Here is an 18,839-nt window from a genome sequence, read left to right as displayed (position 1 = left end):
ACCCCCTTAGAATATATTCTGGAAGTACATTTACTAAGAGGATATAAGCTCTTTTACAGTTCTTAATACATATTGTCAGATTGCTTTCTGAAAATATTACACCAGTTTACTTTTCTGTTAACAAATCACCTGGCACATAGGTATTCAGTAAAATGTCATTGATGTGAGCTCAATGTACTAAAAGTTCTTTTATATCTTGGGATCCATTTCCGAGTTTTATGGTCAATGATCTTTTCAGTTCATTATTGTTTCAATTAATTTAGCACTAATATTCTCCCTAATTTTTTTTAATTGCCTGATTGTTCTTATGTTTTAAATTTTACTGGTATAGCTTTAAAATATATTGCCAACTTCAGGAGGAAAAAAATGAGGATTTTATTGGAATTGCCTTACTGGTATTTTTCTAAATTTATGTGGCAAGAATTGACATATGTATATAATCCTACCCAAGGATGATTCCCCATTCAAGTATTTTCATTAAATGCTCCTTCATAAAGTTTTGTTTTCAAAAAATTTTATTTCCACATATTTTATATTTTGTGGCCATTATGAATTGGATAATTTCATTATATTTTATAATTAGTTATTTGAAAGCTATGGAGTTTTATATATTTATTTTGTATTTATCCTCCTGGCTGAGCTCTTACTAATGCTAACAGCTTTTGTTTGGATTTGGTACCATTCATGCTTTGGGTTTGTGACCATTTAGTTTCTAAATTCAGAGAGGGAGAAATTGGTATGAGGATAAATAGAAAAAAGTAACCTCAAAAACTATTTTTAAATAGAGTTGTAGAATTCTGATGATTTGCAAAACCCCATTTTTTTCATGCATTGAGGTATTCTTTCTGCCAAATCCAAACCATTTTCTCTAGACTTATATTTTGAATGAGGAAGTCACACTTTAGTTCAACATAAAATTAATGAGATTTTTAAATGTGAAAACATCTATCATACGGTAGGTAAATTACTCCTGTAGTGAAAACCACATCATTTACTGTTCGTGTTATGCTAAATTTACTTTTTTCCATTCTCTTACTTATAAAAAAAAATTATTTATTAGAGAGAGAGAGAGAAAGTACAAGTGGAGGGAGGAGCAGAGGGAGAGGGAGAGAATCTCAAGCAGACTCCCTGCTGAGCATGGAGCCCAGCACGGGGCTGTATCTCACAACCCCAAGATTGTGAACTGAGCTGAAATCAAGAGTCAGGTGCTTAACCGACTGAGCCACTAGACACCCTCTCCCATTTTTTAAACTTCCATTTTTTTTTTCTTATTTTCTTTTCTTATCTTATCCATGTTCTCTATTTTGCTTCTCTATTTCGTTTTAGGAATATAGTAGTTTGGGAAGAATTTTTTAATACTATCAGAAAAAAAATCTTCAAAGTAAGGGAAAAACTAGAAATCTTTCAGTTCCTCTAATTTCTCTCCCTGTATTCACCTATACTTTTCTGTTCTGGATATTTCTCGTGATTTTCTGTCTCCTTATACACTATTTATTTGTGTGAATGTTTACACGTATGTACATGTGAGATATATGTGTTTGTGTCACCTGTTTTTTGTTACCACCTTAGAGGTAAGAAAATATGTCTAGGTCACATATAAACATGTTATTGCACATATAATAATTCTTCTTAGTTTAAACAGTTCTAAGTTTTTTTAACTTGTAAATTTAACTTGTAAATTTGTTGTCTTATTACTTTTTTTACTCATTTTAAGTGTGAGGGTTTTTTGGTGGGTTTGTTTTTTTTGTTTGTTTTGCTTTGTTTTGTTTTCTTTTTTGTTTGTTTTTGTTTTGCTTAATCTTAATAGTTTTAAGATTAATAGCTTAATCTTAATAGTTTTAAGTACACAGAAACTTGAACCACAAATGTAATCAGAAAATAATACTTTAATCCAAGTTAATCCACATTGTTGACCTTCTGTGCCTACATCAGCAATAATAGCAGAATGTCTGGTACATAATCTCTTGTGTGGACACCCACATGCACAGGCCAAGTCTGATCTAGAAATGAGATCCTCTTTTGAGATGGTAGTTTTGCTGGTTTTTAAGAAAATACCATTAAGTATCTCATTTAATCCTCATAAGAGACAGGGTGGTTGTATGGTCTTATCTCATTTGTAAAGTGAAACTAGGTCAGACCAACTACAGATAGTTGTAGCATGCTCTCAGTGGTCGGTTAAGCCATGGTGGGGATTACTAAAATACGTATTTCCTGTGTCAAAATAAAAAGAATTCATGATCTCTATATGGCAGTAGAGTAAGTTGGAGTATGAGAACTTAAGAATCCCGTCTTCTATAGAACAGAAATTTTATTTTCCAAAAGGCAGATGCTGTAGGGTGTGTTTCTGTGGGTCTTTACTAAGCTTTAAGGCTGGGAGGAGAGAAGGAATGGGCCACAGGACACCATGTTCCCATCTCCCTTATAAAACGGGCTCACGGGCAGGAACAGAGGACAGCAGTCAAGATTAGCTCAAAGGAAGGGGTGCCTGGGTATCTAAGTGGGTTAAGCCTCTGCCTTAGGCCCAGGTCATGATCTCAGGGTCCTAGGATCGAGTCCTGCACTGGGCTCTCTATCCAGCAGGAAGCCTGCTTCCCTGTCTCTCTCTGCCTGCCTGTCTGCCTACTTGTGATCTCTGTTTGTCAAATAGATAAATAAAATCTTTAAAAAAAAAAAATAGCTCAAAGGTTGTTTCCGTGGCTTTGCTATCAGGAGGTTTAAGAAATGATCTCTTAGAAACTTTAGAGGTAAAGTGATGTGCTTTCATTAGAGAGCTGTAAAACTGGTTCCAAGTCCTTAAGAGAAAATGGAAATGAAACATAAGAGCCAAAAATAATTACACCAACCACATAGTTAAAAACCAACAACAAAACTGCTTCAACAGGCACCTTGTTCCATGTGGCATTTGGTTTGTTTTGCACAATGTCATAAAAGTACACGGTCAGTGTACTTCCGGTTAAGCAAAGTGAAACCAGAAATAGACTCTGTGCCCCATCTACTCTAATTCAATACACACAAAAAGGCGAAATAAATTTAAAATGATAAACGGATCCAGGTTGCCTATGATGCTATGCCATTCTGACGGTGGATATTGTTCAGGGAGAAAATTCAGAGTAAACGGTTTCCTTTTATAATTACGTTAAGAAGAACATGGGTCTCAAATCCATACAGAGTTTCATTTGAATACAGGCTCTATCGCTTAGGCATTTTTTGATGCTGGAAACTTTACCTCTCTTTCTCATGATTTTCTTTACCTGCTAAATAAGTAAAAATGTTCCTTCAGAAAGTTGTTGGAAAGACATTATCCCTTTCATGAAGTTGTCACAATTTCCATGGAAAGTAGGAAAAAAAATGCTTAAAATCTTTTCAGGAAGAGTGCCATACAAGAAAACAAACAAGACCAGCCTGGTTACATGTTATTGAATCATCTGATTATATTTTTCAGTTAGTTTCTCTCCCCCCCCCCCCCCGCCTTAGAAAGAGGTTGCTCAATGATCTGAACTGTTTTTGTTGCGTATGAAACGTCCCTGGGTAGTTGTGCATACTGCTTGACTGTGCCATCATTTACAAGGGAAAATGGTAAAAAGATGCAGAGAGTAAAGGATTACTTCTGTTTCGGCTGGTGGGTTAACAGAGCCACCGAGATCCCTATCTCCACTTTGACCTAGATCTCTGTCTCTTGCCTATCTTTATATCCTATCTATGTATTCTAACCATCCTAATTATTCACCTCATTTATTTTCTGTTTTTTTTTAAAGATTTTATTTATTTATATGATAGAGAGAAATCACAAGTAGATGGAGAGGCAGACAGAGAGAGAGAGGGTAAGCAGGCTCCCCGCTGAGCAGAGAGCCCAATGCGGGACTCGACCCCAGGACCCTGAGATCATGACCTGAGCCAAAGGCAGCGGCTTAACCCACTGAGCCACCCAGGTGCCCCAATTTTCTGTTTCTTTTGAAATAATTTTGAACTTGCAGAAAAGCTGCAAAAACAGCTTTTTGTCTTATCATTTGAGAGTAAATTAGCAACGTGATGTGTCATCACTTCTAAATACTTTCGCATGCAGTTGGTTGCTAAAAGCAGGGGTATCTCCTACATTAGTCATCAAAATCAAGAAATTAGCCATCAGAGCCATAGGTCCCTATTTATATTTTGTTCAAATTATGTACTTTGTAGCAGAAGGATCTTATTCAGAATCGTCCTGTCTGTTTAGTTTCCTTTAGTCTGAAATAGTTCCTCCGTCTGTCCTTGACTTTTCAATATCTAGATATTTTTGAAGACTACAGACAAGTTATTTTTGACAGATATCTCTCAGTTTGAGTTTGTCTGCTATATGTCCCTGAAATTAGATTTGGGTGGTGTATTTTTATTAGGAATATCACAGAAGCTACATGTTCTTCTCATTGCATCTGATATGGGAGTGCATAGTTCCTATTTCTTACATTACTGGAGATTGTTAACTGTGATCACTTACTTAAAGCCATGTCTACCAGATTTCTCTACTGTAAAATTACTCATTCTCTCTTTATGATCAGTATGTGGCGGATGGTGGTTTTGGACTATGTAATATTTTGTTTCATATCAATCTCCCACCAACTAGTTCTAGCATCTATCTGTGCTTCTTGGCTGAATTAATTATTACTCTGATAGTTGCCAAATGGTGATTTTTCTAATTCCTTGGTTTCTTCTGCATTCATCAGTTGGCATTCCACTGCAAGGAAAGAGTCCCTTCTTTTCTTTTTTATTTAGTCACTCTTTTATTTATGTCAGCCTGGGTGCATGGATATTAAAAATAATTTTATCATTTATGGATATTTTTAATGGATTGCAATCTGATATTGCCATTATTCATTTTGATATTTAAAATGTCCCAGACTTGCCCAGAGGGAGCTCCTTAATTTCCTTTTTTTTGTTGTTCTCCCCCCCAAAGATTTTACTTACCTATTTGACAGAGTGATAGAGGGCCCAAGCAAGGAAGTGGAAGGCAGAGGGAGAAGCGGGCTCCCTATGGAGCAAGGAGCCTGATGTGGGGCTTGATGTAGGGCTCAATCCCAGGACCCTGGGATCATGACTTGAGAAGAAGGCAGATGCTTAACCGATTGAGCCACCCAGGCACCCCTAGGGGGCCCCTTCAAACCGTCCTCCTCACTCTTGGAGCACACTCTGGCACTATGAGATGAACCAGGCCCATCTTCACCCTGCTTGTATTCCAGTAGCCTAAACCAGGCCATTGCTGCCACCCCTCCCCCACATCTTCCCCTGCTTAGTTGGGTCGTGAAGTCCTGCCACTGCCTAGTTGTTGGGACTCAATTCCTCAGGAGGGGAGAGAAGGATGAAGAAAGACATGGATGGATGGATAGGTTGATGGATAGCTAGGTCGACTGACTGACTTAAAAAAAAAAAAAAAGTGTTCTGCCCATAGAAATTGGGAAATAAAAATACTAGCTCATCAGTCTGATAGAGAAATATCAGATATTTGGATAATCAGAAATGACAGATATGTCCCAACTAATTTATTTATTTTAACCTTGGAATGTGTCTTAGTCCCTTTGAACTGCTATAACAAAATACCAGATTGGATAGTTTATAAACAACAAAAGTTTACTGGTCAGGATACTGAAGGCTAGAGAGTCCAAGATCAAGGCACCAGCCGGCACCGTCACTTTCTGGTGAGGGCCCTCTCCCTGGTTCAGAGCAGGTGTCTGCTTGCCCTGTGCTCACATGGTGAAAGGGGCTAGGGACCTCTGTGGGGTCTCTTGTATAAGACACTTTTATGTATACTTATATGTGTAAGGTCTCTTGCATAAGGCACTTGTATAAGCCACTAACCCCATTCCTGAGGGCTCTACCATTGTGACCCAAGCACTCCGAAGTCCCCACCTCCTAGGATCATCATCTTTGGGGGTTAGGATTTCAAAATATGAATTTTGAGGGGACACATTCAGACCATAGAACGTTTCTGCTGTCTACTGATTTTTGAATATGGGGCCATTTACTGTTCTGAGAACTTGGCCTAAACCAACCCAAGTTCTCCAGCTCTTTATTCTACTCCTTCTATATACAGCCTCCCTGTCTGACAAACTTCTTACTAAGTCCACTATTTGCTATTATCTCGGAATCAGGCTTAAGAAACCATATTCTTTATAGTTTCCTTTCCGATGTCTTTTGCCCTGTCATGCATAAGTAGACTCATGGCCTACAGACCAGTTGGCACTGTACAGAGAAGCATTCCGTAGTTTCCTCCTCAGGAAGCCTTGGTGGGAAGCTACTTCGTGCTCTTCCTCTTCGATTGGGATTGCCCCGTGCTCTGGTTTCCAGGACCCTTGTCTCTCATGAGGGCTGATGTCTGGTGAAGAGAGAGACTCTGTTAGTCTCAGGAGGGAAGTTTGCTTTTTAAAAGTCTGGAGGCGGGGGGTGCCTGGCTGGCTCAGTGGGTTGAGCCACTGCCTTTGGCTCGGGTCATGATCTCAGGGTCCTGGGATCGAGTCCCGCTTTGGGCTCTCTGCTCGGCAGGGAGCCTGCTTCCTCCTCTCTCTCTGCCTGCCTCTCTGCCTACTTGTGATCTCTCTCTGTCAAATAAATAAATAAAATCTTAAAAAAAAAAAAAAGTCTGGAGGCGGATAGGGTAGGTGAGTGGGAGAAGAGAAGGAATTTGATTAAGACAAGTTGATTGGAATGAAGCAACTACTCTGGGATGGCTTTGCATAACAGAGCTGGTTGGTTAATATGTTCCTTTTTCTGTCCTATCCTTTAAGCCTTAAAGAAAAAAGGGAAGCTCTTTGAGATTGGACCTTCTTCTTTTTTTTAATTTGTTGCAATTGGGCGCATGTCCAGATGAATCCTAATTTTGCTAAACCCGCCCCCAGAAGACTACTGAATTTATTTGAAATCACTGAGTCATGAAGATATAAATATATAGTGAGTACTTAATAAACGAACTCTGACTTCAAGAATATCAGATTTATGAAACTGAGCAATACTGTGGAATTAGGTAGAAATAAATTAGAAATGTAAGTTTAAAGCACATAAACCATATGCAGTTTTCGTAACTTTAAAATGGCAAATGGTTTTACTGTTTAACTGGTCTTGAAACAAGTGATTTCTTCTTTACAAACTGAAAGAACTGTAGGTTGCTTTTTTTTTTTTAACATTGCAACTGTTTTGAGAGACATTTTATGCCACAAAAATGTTAGTGTGTATTCTAATGTGACACTATGTTTTTGTTTTAATTTGGGGGAGGACTTTTTTTTTCTTAAAGTATTTTAAAATTTATTAAATACACATCAGTGGGAAAAACTTAAAAACAGCATTAAGTACACTAAGATAAATAAAAATATTTTATCAGAATTTTTTTGGCATCCCAGCTACCACTTCTATTTCATGCCATTATCTCAAACTAACTGTAACTACACAGAACCCAGTAAAACCTCTTCTCTGGCTTCAAAGTCACTATTGACTCTTTGTCCTTGTTCTATCCTTAACAAACTGCTGGGAAGTGTTTGCAAGTATTTTACAGCTGGTCTACCTCATCCTTCCTTATTGCTGAAGTCCTGTCCAAACTTTACATTAGAGCTGTGCGTATTGATCTCTGCTTAAGCCTTTTGTTCTACCTTTCGCTCAATTCTCACTGCTATGATAAACTTTCTTTTTACCAATCATGGTGCATCCTCTTCAGCTTCCTTTATTTGTTCCATAGTTTCATCAGAAATGTATTTGTCTCAGGCTATCTGCCACTGGCCTTTTGGCACTGATGCATCGGTCAGAAAACAGCCATTATGGGGTGCTTGGGTGGCTTGGTGGGTTAAACCTCTGCCTTCAGCTCAGGTCATGATCTCAGGGTCTTGGGATCGATCCCCGCATCAGGCTCTCTGCTCAACAGGGAACCTGCTCCCCACCCCACCCCCGCCTGCCTCTCTGCTACAAAAGAAAGAAAGAAAAGAAAACAGCCATTATGTAAGTGTTTGCCATGTGCATACTTGGTACCAGCCACTGTACTAGATGCCACGAATATTGTGGCCAATAAAATAAACACATCACTGCCTTGGTGGAACAGTCTAGTGGGAACAACAGCTAACTAAACAAGAGAGGATGTACAATTAAATGACTGCAAATGTAGGAAGCGCTTTGGAGAAGAAGAACACATGGGAGCACTGAAGGGGCATGGGTTTGGGAGGCTGAAGCTGAGATGTAAAGACTGAATACATATTAACTGGTTGAGGTCTGGGTTGAGGAACATCTCAGGCACAGAATGGTTCTTGCTCTTCTCATCGTCACTTTTTGCGCTGTAATGAAGCAGATTCTCCTACGGTTCAGCCAAGCCCACTGCTCATGAAGAATCATGGTGATTCTTCATTCTTAATGGGCTTTTGCCTTTTGACCATGCTGGTTTTGTGCCGTCAACCTATTTTGGAGCTCCGGAGGTCCCTGTTCCAGTTCTTAGACTAGGATTTAGTCTAGGAGCCAGTGGCAGGCTCTTAAAGTCTGATTTGTCCTCTGCCTTCTACCCTGTTACTCTTTCTTCCTTCCATTAACTTCATCAATCCCACAAGTGGGATTTAGGTCGAAAAGCACAGGCCAGCAGTGGGCATGTTATAGGGGATTTGTTGATAATGAATCTCATCCCCTAAACACCTGGATTCCATTGTCCGCAACCCCCCTCCTCATCCTAGTGACATCATGGTTTAAGGTGATTGAAAAATGCCTCTTCCCTAAAGGAAGTTGAGGTATTTTGCTTCGGATCATTAAAGGATATGCATATTAACTGTGAAGTTGCGTACTCTGTCATTGTTTCTTGTGTTTAGCGAGTGTTTTAAAGCTTAGATTTCTTGATTCAAGTTATTCCAAAATTTCCATTTTTATAACTAGCATTTGAGATTTATTAGTATATTGATATTTACTATCACTACCACCATGTTTCCTGGTGATGTAAGGACATACAAGCTTGCAGATACATGTCAACAGAAATGATCTTACTGTACTTATACGGAGTAGCCAAAGTGTGCTCTCCTAACATTGGTTCTTTTTTTTTTTTTTTTAAAGCAATGTATTGTAACTGGGCCACTGGTCAGACTATTTCTTATAGCCCGGCTCCTTATGGAACCATAACCAGTTCTGGGGCAGAGGGACAGAAAACACACAATTTCCTTCACATGATTTTTCCTTTTTTCTTTAAATATGTGTATTTATTAAAAGAACAAGAAGATGAAATAAAGACTAATGTATATGAAAACAGATATTATAACGAAACTATAATAAATTGTAAAATACAGTATTAGCCAATAGTAGACCTATTTTAGCTTCCACCATTTTATTGTTCTAAATAGAGGATGACCATCTTATTTTAAAAATGGTTTATATTTGGGAGCCTGGGTGGCTCAGTCAGTTGAGCATCTGACTCTTGTTTTCAGCTCAGGTCATGATCTCATGCTTATGAGATGGAGCCCCACATTAGTCTCCTTGCTCAGAGGGGAGTCTGTTTGACCGTCTGTCCATCTCTCTCTCCATCCCTTCCCCCAGCTTGTGCTCTTTCTCTGTCACTCTCTAAAATAAATTAATCTTTTAAAAATGTTTTATGGGGGAGAGGGGGGTATGGAGAGGGTGGTGGGGTGATGGACATTGGGGAGGGTATGTGCTATGGTGAGTGCTGTGAAGTGTGTAAGCCTGATGATTCACAGACCTGTACCCCTGGGGCAAATAATATGTTATATATCAATAAAAAAATGTTTAATGTTTTATAACTAATTGTGGTAAAAGATGCATAAACCCTGCTTTTCAAAACTCAGAGTCTAATACCAATTGAACATCTTTCCATTCCCCTCTCCCTTCCTGCCCTGGCAGCCTCCATTCTACTTTGTCTCTATGAATTTGACTATTCTAGGCACCTCCTTTAAATGGAATCAAAAAGTATTTGTCTTTCTAGGACTGACTTAACTCACTTAGCATAATGTCTCCAAGGTTCACTCGTGTTGTAGCGTGCATCAGAATTCCCTTCCTTTTAAGGCTCAGTAATGTTCCAGTGTTTGCATGTGTCACATTTTGCTGATCTGTTCGTCTGTTGATGGACACTTGGGTTGATTTCACCTTTTGGCTCTTGTGTGTGAATGCTGTTGTTCTAAACATGGACACACAGATATTTCTTCAAGACCCTGCTTTCAGATCTTGGAGGAACTTATCGTATTGAGCCCCAACCTTAACACAGAGATAGGGACTCTTAACTATTTAAACAATGTGGGAGGGAAGGAAAGAGGGAAGAAAGGGGGGCAGTCATTCCAGAAATTGGGCAGATGGTAATCTGCCAGCCGTGTGAGGTTATCTAAGTCGGCTTCGGTGTTTTTCAAAGTGTTGTTCATGAATCAGCTGCATTAGAATCTCATGGAATCCTTGTTAAAAGTTTTGAGGTGCTTCACCAGAGTTCACAAGACTAAATGTCTTGTGAGACTCAAGAATTTGCATTCCTGGTGATTCTCACGCACACTGAAATGTGAGATGTACTGCCTCAGTGGCAGGGAAAGGTCTCAGAATTTTCCTCTATTTCTGCATTTGAAGGCTCTTCTCCCTGCCACTTTCAGCCCCTGCTTTCCTTTGGCACGTGATCATCCCAGGCTATCCCGTGACACACTTATCATCCCAGGGTATCCCGTGACACACTTTCTTGCCCTCTCTGTCTATATATTGTAGCCCAGCTAAAAGTTTTATAAATATAACAAAGGATGGCCAGGCCTGAGTTTGCAACCTTAAACTTTGATCTGGGCCCTTTTTTATTCAAGGTGTTTTCTTCCTCAGTATACTAAGGGGCAATTCACTGTTGCTGTCTGTCTGCTTCAGTCTGGGGCCAGTGAGCAGGTTAGGACTTCCTCCCTTAGCCTTGTGGTGTCTAGGTTTACCTGAATTCTTAAAGGGACCACTTATCTTTTTCTTAAGTGAACATTTTAAATACGACACAGTGTATTGCAGCCCTCGGGACAGTAATTTTATACATTTATGCCGTATGACCAAACGACAAGTGTGACATCTTCAGTAAAACCAACCAGGTTCTTCAGCATTTTGAAATCAAACTCCTTGTCTTGATTAAGTTATCAGATCGCGCCCCCTATCATATCTGCTGTGTGTGGCTTTGCTTCTGATTGTGATCTGTGATTTGCAGGGGATTCATTTTTTTTTTTAAATATCAACTTTTCTTCAAATAATGTTGATGTGTTTTCAGAAATATTCTCTTCAAATGTCTGGGTAACACAAGAGTGTGTTTAATATTTGACTGCCATTAAAAGTAATACTAATGACATACTTTAAAAAAAATGAAAGGAGCTGTGGGTGGAGTGGAGGCAAAACTGTGGTAAGGAAGTTTGGTTTTGTCATCGCTGGCCACCTTTTCACAGAGTGCTCCATACAAATTTCTATTCCTTAAGTGATTGGGCACTCCCATAATTTTTAGGTTTTGGCTCATTTCTACAGCCAGTTTTTGTGACTGACTTTTGCTCAGTTGAAATCCCTCCTAGGAAGATGTAAATGACGCAAGGGTGGGGATAGGATTGCGCCAGTTTACGTGGTGCCCAGCATAATAGTGGTACATAGCAGGTGTTTAACATAAATTTCCTGAATGAATGAAACTTAACTTGAAACTTCTATTTCATATACTGTGCTCAGTTCTGCTAGAGATTTTCTTTGCAGTTTTCTACTACACTAACCCCCCCCCCTTTTTTTTAAACCAATCTAAGAACTCAGGTTCAAGTGCAAGAGAAGCTTACGTACCTAATATCTCCGATGCTATGTTTGAAATACCCTTTTGATTTCATGGGATCACTTGTTTTTCTATGTTGAAAACTGACTGAGCAGAACTCTTGACACCAACCAGTAACTTCACAAGTTTATTCTGTTGGTTGGAAAGTAGATGACACTCCCAATGGTGAGCGATATGATGTCCATATCTCTCCCCCCAAGGCTGCATTATTAGTGATAGGTCGATGCCATCATTTTACCCACAACAGGCAGCACGTTTGAGTCTGTGTCTCAGGATACCAGATAACCTAGGAGAGTGAGCCTACTCTTTTCTCTTTACAAAGTTTGGCTTCAAGCCATACACACTGAAAATCCTTTTTGTGTCAGTGCTGTTTGTTTTCATAGAGCCTATAGAAGCTGTTGTCCATGGAGGCTCAGAGCAGCCCTTTACGAAGCTTTCTTTCCCCAGCATTTTGGGATCCAGAGTCAGGAATGGTGAGCCGAATGGACTCTCACAGTATATAAGTTTACTCTGATTTAGGATAGATAGTAACAAAAATCCTCTGAAGAAGATTTGTACAGCGTGATGCAATAGTGTACAAAATTAATCGGGGGGGGGGTGTCTTTTGTGTTTCTCATCTTCCAGTCTAAAAGTAAGAATGCCTAGGTTTAAAGTATTGAAGCTCATAGTGTTAAAGCTGAATGGATGTTTTTGGTTGCTTTAAGATCTTCCAGAAAAATTATTACCCCTAGCTACAAAGTAACAATACTCAGAACTAAAGACATCCATGGACTCCTACGACAAGTTAATTAAGAGCGGGCCAGTAAGACTGATCAGTGGGTCTGACCTCATTTGGATTTGCTGATATTCCTACTTTCTTGAATAAATGTGTTTTCACTGTTCATGTGCCCCTAAGCTTTTTCTTTTCTTTTCTTTCTTTCTTCTTCTTCTTTTTTTTAAATATATAATGTATTATTTGTTTCAGGGGTACAGGTCTGTGAATCATCAGTCTTACACAATTCACAGCACTCACCATAGCACACACCTCCGTGATGTCCATCACCCAGCCACCCTATCCCTCCCCCGGCAACCCTCAGTTTGTTTCCTGAGATTAAGAGTCTCTTATGGTTTGTCTCCCTCCACAGCCCCTAAGCTTTTAAAGGAGTAAGCAAGATTTTAGCTGTGCGATTTTAACAGCAGTCAGAAAATTAAAATCTAACATGATGTCTACCTAAAAGTTATATATCAATATGTATTAAAGTTAAGATCCACACTAATATAAAAAGTAGATGTTTTTCATATTTTAACATTCATTTATAATTCCTTTTTATAAGCCCTTGGTAAGTGTGTATATAGAACTTTCTTCTCCACCCCTCTCACCACACCCACCTCAGTCAAATCAACAGATGTCTATCAAGTAAGAGTTCACCTCATTGTCAGAACGATGCTATTGTGTTAGTTGTAGTCCATCCTTAGTGAATCTGGGTGTAATAATTTTGGGGGTACTAATCTAAGATAGTCTTGGTGTCATTTTAATTTGTTTTTCTTTCATCCCTAGTCAGCTTGAACCTTTCCCATTTTTGTTTGCTAACTTCATTCCTCCCTTCATGGCTTAGCTGTTCCTCTTGGCTCATTTTCTCATGGGGTTATAACAGTTGTCTTCAGAATCCTGACCTGACAGCAGTGGGCTCCTGGGCAGGACATGTCTTCAGCAGTTAGTAATTTTGCTTTTTGTCTCTTGTTCCTTTTTTCATTACAGTGGAAAACAGGGAGTAAAATGGATAGTATGGGAAACTGTGGAAGGGAAAAATAATCAGACCTGGAAGAGACCCCAATGTAAAATGTATTAAGCTGAGTTGGATAACTTAAGTTTTGATAAGTAATGAGAAGCAGCGTGAGATTATGTAATGATTTGGCATTGTCGGCGGGCTTGGACTCCAACAGCAGGCCTGCCATTCTTAACGTAAATAAAATAAAGCCTACCTCACAACACTGCCAAGAGCACTAAATGAGATGACACACGAGGGCCTCTCCTGTCCTTTCTCCTTTGGGAGGGTACAGGCAACAACAGCCCAGTGACAAGGGCAGGAAGGCGGATGAAATCAGCACTAAGGATGAAACCTTTATCTTGCCCGAACTCCACCCTGTTCTTCCCCGCCGTTAGCATTTAACATGTTTTCTCATTCAGTCTTCATAGCAGCCTCATTATGTCTCATTATTCCCATTTTTCTGATGAGGAAATTGAGGCTCTGAGAAGTTAAGTACCTTGCCCAAGGTCATGGATTTGGTAAAGGATTTGAGCCGAGTTCTGTCAGATTCCAGAGCCATTTCCTTGCCACAGTGCCAGGCCGCCTTGTATAATGAGTGTGTGACTAAAGAATGAAAAGGAGTTAATGGACTGGTCATTCCACTGTTCTTTCCACTACTTCACTTGGTGAATGACTAATAAGCAAACACTCCCAGAGGGTATTTGCATTTTAAAAGAGGAGCTCATTAACCCTAATGAATCTCTAATTTGTGGAATATGTCGGGGAGATATTTCTGATCACTGGGGCTTTCTCCTGTGCTTCAAGGTGCTGGCTCCCCTGTTCTCCTCCATGGATTATCACCTGTTCTGGAATCAGAATTATGTGTAGAATGCAGTCACATACTGATAGTTTGCCCCAAATGCCATTGAGTGAATTGACAGGGAGTTGTGAAAAGATCGCCAAAAGAAAATAAGTGTAGATTAGCACTGTGGAAAATGAATGTTTGAAAGCTGAATAACAAATGGGACAATTTTGAGGGTCTTCTGAAGAATCAAGTAAGAATGATATATTTTATAATCAATTTTTAACTTCAGAAACATTCTATCAGCATTTCTCACAGCGTGTTCATAGACCTCTGGAAGATGTTTAATGAATAATAGGTGAATAAAATGCTCCATAGTCAAATATATTGTGAAAAGGGGTTTTAAAGTTTTTCCTTCCTCCCTTCCTTTCTTTCCTTAGAGAGGACAGGGAGGGGCAGAAGGAGAGAGAGAGAGAGTGAGAGAGAGAAAATCCCAAGCAGGTTCCACACCCACCATGGAACCCAATGCGGGGCTCGATCTTACCACCCTGAGATCATGGCCTGAGGTAAAAATCAAGACTCTTATGCTTAAGCAGCTGACCCACCCACCCAGGCACCCCTAAAGTTTCTTTACTGAAGAATTTCTGAGAGCCTTTCACATGTTTAAGTGAATTGGAAATCAACTGGAAGGAAACATATGCTGCAGATTTTTCTCATACTTTTGACCATAGACATATTTTTTTCCACGTGAACCCCTCAAAACTAGTGTTTTGTAGACCGCATTCTGAGATACTCAGTTTTATGTAATTCTTCTTTGGTTAAGGAAATAAAACCGTTTTCTGTATTCACAGCTCTTCATATTTAGGTGGGCTCCAGACCTGTCCATATCAGCCCATTCCCAGTCCAGTTAGACCCTAGGGCCTTCCAATAGTAACACCTCTCTTCTCCAGATAAGATTTAATCAATTAGGGGGAAAAAACCCCAACCAAATAGACCAGATTCTCATTTTTACTGCCTATTAAGCAGTAAAGAATGTGGCTTCCATCAAGGACCAAATGGCTTTCTGAATCCCAGAATTAGATTGAGCTTCCTCTAGTTACAGAATGCTGGGCTAGGGCAGGTTTTTCAGGGTGGGAGAAGGTCCCTATAGAGGGTTAGAGCAGACAGAGCCATGTGCTGTCTATGGTCCTCCCATTCTCAAGAGAAGGGGAAGAAGTAGGGGTGAAACCACATGTGCAAGGCCCCTAAATTACAAAGCCATGGATTAGGAAACAGAGAGAGGCCTGGGGTTAATGTTAGTAGAACTTCTCCACACTGAAGGAAGCCTAAGGAGTGAGGGCATTCCCTTACCCCCTCTCCTGCCAAAAAGTCTCCTCTGGGTAACCCAAATAGGCATTGGAGTTCCTTTCCCTTCACTGAGGATTTCTCTCCTTTTCTCTATCTCTTATACTGAGTGTTCATCTTCACCACTATTCCTCTCTGCTCTTGACCCAATTCACCCAATAGATTAGGATCATAAGGATACCCTAATGACCACCCCTTGCTTATTTCCTCAAATAACTCAAATATAATTCAGCCTTTTATCCTAGAAAAGGCAGAATACATAGAGTCTCTAGAATAGGGATCAGAAGGGGCTTAGTAGAGCATGCAACTCTTGATCTCAGAGTTATGAGTTTGAGCCCCACACTGGGCATAGTGATTATTTAGTAAAAAAAATAAAAAAATAAAATAAACAAATAGGAATCTGGAAACTACAGCCTGAAACATGTTTTTATAAATAAATGTTACTGGAACATAGCCACATTCATTGTTTTATGTATTGTTTGTGACTGTTCTCAGCCACAAAGGCAGAATTAAGAATTTTGTGACAGAAACTGAAGGGCCCATGAAGTCTAAAATATTAGCTATCTAGCACTATATTAGAAAAATTTACCAGTCCCTAATCTAGAATATAGAGGACTTTTGCTTCAGCTCTTCACGTTCCGAAAGAGCTTCCTTAGTCTGTATATGTAGCCTTTATCATTTACTCTAAATAAAAACTTCATTTTAAACCAAGAAAATTGCATGGTTGTAATGTAATAGGGGTTGTTGCCTTTTGTGAAGTTGTTTCTAGCCTTACAAACTTCTGGAAGAGTATCAAGGGGACTTCCTTCCCATCTTTTCTTTGAAAGATGGGAAGGAAGGACAGAGGCTTGCTCTGGTCAGAAGTATTTGGCATCATCAGTGGAAAGGGAAGAGAACAGATAATCTGTGGGGTTTATGGAAGTCCAGAGAACTTGTAGGTGCTGAGAGGGTTGGACCAACCCAAGATCCGGCATTCAGAGCTCCCTTTTGGATCTTTGGGCCCTTCTCTTCACCATTCTCTAATTCAGACTTGATTCCACCACCTTAGCCCACATGTACTGGAACCTTCCACCAGACCAGAGAGTCCCTAGAGATGTCAGAAGACTAGGTTGTGCTCCCACTGTGACTGCCTTCTACCTGGAAGACTTGTAACAAGTCACTGAGTGTCTCTGCCCCTGGGCGTTCTATTCTCCTTTTTAAACAGCTGATTTGTGAATGAGAATTTTTAATCTGTCCAGTATATATGTGGCTCTATCCCATTAACTCATCAGAGTTAATGATCATTTTGAGAACTAAAGTACCTTATTTCACATTTGTTACATGTGCTGTATTGTTGAAGTATCTACCTTTTGTGTGGATTATAAAAAATTGGAGATTGCTTTCTTTACTAATGAAATTTACTAATGAGATTTCTTTACTAATGTTTCTCATGATAAAATTCTTCGGTGGGAAGGAAAAAAACCTTCAAAAATTATATTTGATTGTGACCTGTTATTTTCTGTTTGTGATTTGTGCAGTTTTCATTTTGTGCCTTTGCCATCTGCGAGATTATTCTCTATAAACATTTTTCCTTGTAATCAGTTATTGTCCTGAGTCATCGCCAGACATGGCATTTCAGTAAATAGTGACTCTACAATCGCTTCCAGGCAGATGTGTTGTGTGATGTCAGGAACACCAGCTGATAACCTTTCTGGTTATTCAAGCAATAGGGAGAAATGGAGAAAGCTTCATATAGACACACAGCTTGAAGTCAGAAAATGGCAAAGTAAGAGCTGACTTGGTGTTGAACGATTTTAGCCAAGTACAGTGTTTGTGAGACTATGGGATAGAGCAATAATCACTTGAGAAGATAAAACTCTTGAGTAAATGACCTTGTATTCTGATGTGAGCACTGGGCATGAGTCGTTAAAGGCACTCTGACTTCAGGGTATAAAGACTTGCATTACCTGGGCTCCTTTGGCTGCTCTGGCCTCAGGCTGTTAACCAACCCAGCCAAACTCCCTGGGCATTGGTTTTGCCAGCTGTAAGCTGGGGGTGATGATCTTGTCCCTCACTTTAAGAGAGAAGAGAGAGTTCTGAAAAGCGGGCTCTCCCAGATATGCCAATAAATGTACAGTTTAAATGAGCACTTCCAAAATCAGTCAAAATAGTTTGACATGCTAGGTTACAGGAGTAGTTTTGTGTAAATTTTTCACTTGAACAGTTATTAACTTTATTATCCTATAAACCTAACCTAAGAGTTCCTGATGCTGTTTCCTTGGTTTGATTTTTTTTTCATTATAAATAATCATTAACTGCTTTTAAAATGTAAGAAGTCATGCCACAATCATGGATCCCAAGAATAAATACACCTTAGTGGTACTTAATATAGTTGCCTTTTAAGTTTAACAAATATGTTTTAGAAGGACATCAACTGTATGCTCAAATGCAGCTTTTATGACATACCATTTAATATTTTAATCTCAGTTTTATGGACTAGAAAGTATAAAGAGAGTTCACTTATTTATTCAGCTAGTATTTATTGAACACCTATTATGTGGTAAGTCTTGCCCAATGATAAGAATGTTGTACGTAGCTGAGAACAGAGCTTATAAGCCAGAAAATGCAGAAAATGATTGATGTGCTTGCATTGTATTTTTAAAAAAATTTTTTTAAAGATTTATATATTTATTTTAGAGAGAGCAGGGGAGGGTCAGAGGAAGAGGGGGAGAGAGAATCTTAAGCAGGAGCCACACCGGCCAGGAACCTGACACAGGGCTCAATCTCATAACCCTGAGATCATGCCCCAAGCCAAAAAAGCATGAGTCAGACCCTTAACCAACTGAGCCACCGAGGCATCCCATAATTCTAAATGTTTAGAATTTAACAGTTTTATTTAATTCCTTAAAATTTCAATGAGACCCTTCCTTGATTATCTCCAATGGTATGCTAAACTTCTGTGTTTCATTAAAAAAAAAAAAAAGTTAAGCTCAGCCAGGACTTGCATACTTTGTTATCTCCAATCAGGACTTAGGGCCTTCCTTATTAACAAATTCCTACTCTTTGGTGTTGGCCAAGTCATCATCCATGAATTTTGTAATCTTCCCTGTTGTGGACATTCCTGAGCTGGCTTAATTTTACAGGAAGTGTAGTTTACAAATTACTAAATCAACCTCTGATTAATTGTTTCTTTACCTACCATGTGTTAATCACAGATCATTAGTAATAGTTAATAAATTAAAATGGGCCATTA

At 39.3% G+C, this 18,839-nt stretch overlaps 1 protein-coding gene and 1 long non-coding RNA gene across 3 annotated transcripts in view; one reads left to right on the top strand and one right to left on the bottom strand.

Annotated features, from left to right (window-relative positions):
* The window catches only part of UMAD1 (UBAP1-MVB12-associated (UMA) domain containing 1), a 238,692-nt gene that overhangs the window by 147,489 nt on the left and 72,364 nt on the right, over window positions 1-18,839 (top strand). The gene's annotated exons all lie outside the window — the stretch shown is intronic.
* LOC309845432 overlaps window positions 3,939-18,839 on the bottom strand; it is a 180,344-nt gene continuing 165,443 nt past the window's right edge. The window contains exons 4-5 of one of the 2 annotated variants that reach the window (XR_014301289.1): window positions 17,554-17,660; window positions 3,939-6,343 (exon numbers count right to left, since the gene is read on the bottom strand). This is a non-coding gene — a long non-coding RNA (uncharacterized lncRNA). The remainder of the gene's footprint in view (window positions 6,344-17,553; window positions 17,661-18,839) is intronic. The other variant, XR_014301290.1, reaches the window with a different exon arrangement.

This window comes from Mustela nivalis (genome assembly GCF_964662115.1).
Source record: "Mustela nivalis genome assembly, chromosome: 12".
NCBI lineage: Eukaryota > Metazoa > Chordata > Mammalia > Carnivora > Mustelidae > Mustela > Mustela nivalis.
The sequence above is the reverse complement of the archived record's forward strand: the minus strand, read 5'-3'. Positions and strand labels throughout refer to the sequence as shown.